A 3,133-nucleotide genomic window follows, 5' to 3' on the forward strand; every position below is an offset into this window, starting at 1 on the left:
TCTCTCTCTCTCTCTCTCTCTCTCTCTCTCTCTCTCACACACACACACACACACACACACACACTCAGACACACTCCGACACATACACACACTAAAAAATAAAACACTTTCACTTTGTTCATTTGGCTTGGATTTGGTGCCTTCAGGTCTTCAGGTGCCCTCGTGTTCCCAGAACACACGAAACAGGTCCCTTTTTGCTAAATGTGAAGAAACACTCACCCGACTTAGACTTCAAAAACAAAGACAAAAGAGAAACTCACTGATTTTAAGTCTAGAGGAGTGTATCTTCAAACCTACAATCTGTCAGGTGGGCACCCCAATCTGGGTACAGTTAGAATGAAAAACCTAGCTCCTGCCCTCTGCATAGCTGCTTGCTTCCTGCCCACTGCCTACAGGCCAGGCTCGCCCACCATTCTTGTGCAGAGTAACAGCTGCAGCTTCTGCCAAGTACCAGCTGCCTGTTGGGTTCTGCTGACCTGTGGGGCCTGCACAGCCATCTCCCAGATCTCCAAAACAGACAGGTGTCTTTAAAGAACCCAGTACCGCTGGTTCTGGGACGTTAATATGAGGACGGGAGGACAAGGTGAGAGGATCTGGACTCTGCATGTAGCTGTGCTGAAGGAATTCAGTGGCTTAGCAGAAGAAGCAGCAGAGAGATCTGTGAGTCTCATGCTAGTCATCATCCTGGTTGGGTTTGGTTTGGTTTGGTTTGTTATCTTTACGCATTCTTTGGGGATGGTATTAACACCATTTTACAAATAAGGAAATAGAGGCTCAAAAGAGCTGTGTAGCCTACTGAAGGTTTCAGATCTAGAAATGGAGAGGCTGGGATTCAGCCCATGCATCTCTCCCCTGTGCCTCATATCCAAACCTGGCCACAGTAGCACTGACTGCCTGAAGCTCTGGAGTCCTGGAACCATCACAGGTGACTGTGGGAATGTTCCTGGGTCCAAACCCCAAACTTATCAAACATGATCCATTTGACTCACTCTTATGGCTATGCTTGGTGGCTGATAAACATTGTCCCTTGATGGGAGAGGCAAGCCCAGGTGAGAGGCAAGCCAGTCAACTTGGTCTCCTGAGATAGGTCAACAGATACTCAGGGGGCTATAAACAGCCTGTGGCCCTAGCCAACACTTCTCACACTCAGCTGATGAAACCACCTGTAAAGCCCCTCCTGGGACCTCTGCCTGGTTTGTGAGAGGAACATACTAGCTCTTGTCAGGGTGGGGGCCCCTCTTGGCAGGCCCTGGGACAGCATTGCGCACGGTCTGTTCTGCCTGCATGGCTGAGGCCGAGGCCTGGGCTCATGGGCTATATTGAGGGCTGAGTCACCAGCCTGCGCCTGGGTAGGCTGACTGTGACAGGCTGCTGGGGCCTGAGTCAGGCCCCGATTTATCCTGGAGAGCAACAGGCTCGGGTTTCAGGGAGGAGGGTGACGGGAACCATTCATTGGCACTCTGTACCCTGCTCTGCTGATGGGGCCTGCACACCCATCTCCCAGATCTCCCAGAGTGAGAGATTGAAACAAAGAGGCTGCTTGGGAGGCTATCCTCGGGAGGTCTCTCTCCCCTTGCTAGATCTCCTCTGAACATTACCACCTCAGTCCCTGGTCTGACTAGAGATGACTAGAATGGGTCAGCTCCCAGTACTCTACCCAAGCGCCTTTCTCCTTCTCTAGTAGCTCAGAGAGTAATCTATTCTTTTTCAGATCTGGTTTCTTTAACAAAGACAATTGCAGAGCCTACTCAAGTTAGCTTTCATAAGTCTGCCTTCACACACACACACACACACACACACACACACACACACACACATACAACTTTGCTTGTGTGTCCAGAGCTAGGCATCCCTCCACAGGAGAGCTCAGTCTTTCAAACAGACAGTGCTGGTGCCTGCTGGGGGTTTTGGCTGAGAGATGGAGGTAGCTTAGGGAGAATGACAGTTTGAGAGACAAGGAGGGGGGGTTGCCAACAGGAGAGTGGAATTCCTGAGCACCTCGTCACAGGCAGCCAACAGAACATGAGCTGCGGGGCCCTAGCTATTTATACCTCCTCTGTCACTATCAGGGCCTCTAGAGACACCCCTGCCCCACACACCATGCACCACAGGGCCCTTTCTGTCCTCCCCCCTCCCTCCTAAGGACCAGGCCTTCTCCTTTGGTGAGAAGGAAAAAAAATGATTGACGAAAACTTCACCATACGCTCCACCTCCCTAAACTCCGTTTGAAGTCCAGAGTGGGCACTGCTTGCATCTGCCCTTGGGGAAAGAGCCCCCAAAGATGGTTTATTATTGCCTTTCTTTTCATTTATGACTGGGAGGCGGGAAATAAGGTAAAATGATTTACCCAAGCCTCAGCGGCCACATGGTTTGAATTAAGGACTGTCTTCTTTCGAAGCTAAATGTACTTAGTTTCAAAGGATGGGGAAGCAAAGGACACACAACCTGAAAGAACTGAAGACATCTGACCACTCCTTACTATATGTAAATGACTTTGTAGCTCTTCCCTTTGTGTGTGGCTGGTTGCTGGTTGCCTCAGTTTCTCTGTTGTCAACAGTCCCGTGCCTCTTGGGCTTACCGTTAGCCCAATCCTGCCTAGGCTCCTAGCCTGCCTCCCTTCCTGCCCACTTTGCCCCTGGCCCTGCCCACTTGCCTCAGTCACATTTCCTTTGGCTGCTCTGCCAGGACTCTTCCTGCTGTTTGGCACACTTCTACTTTTCCCTGGGAGGATCTGCCCTGTGGCTCATATGGGCACATTGCCCAGGGGGCTCCCTGGTAATACCTGGGCAGCCCTTCTGTCCCCTCATCAACTTGGTTGAGTCAGACAGGGGGTGGGGGGGACACACAAAGTGACTCACTGGGTACCCTTTTCCTGAGCTCAGCTTCATTCTGAGCCAGTGAATCTAAATGGGCTAGTGACAGGGACACTGAGTCAGGGTCAGGAGCCTTGGTTTCCCTGTGGCCCTGGGTTTGGATTCCAAATAAGGGATTAAAGCATTTTCTTGTAAAGTGGCAAAATTCAGGGAGCCCCTTGAATGTGGTCTCTCCCGGTCAGTGTCCCTGTTCTCTCTCTCTCTCCCTCTCTCTCCCTCTCCCTCTCTCTCCCTCTCTCTCCCTCTCCCTCTCTCTCCCT

The sequence above is a fragment of the Mastomys coucha genome, unplaced genomic scaffold, assembly GCF_008632895.1.
Source record: "Mastomys coucha isolate ucsf_1 unplaced genomic scaffold, UCSF_Mcou_1 pScaffold20, whole genome shotgun sequence".
NCBI lineage: Eukaryota > Metazoa > Chordata > Mammalia > Rodentia > Muridae > Mastomys > Mastomys coucha.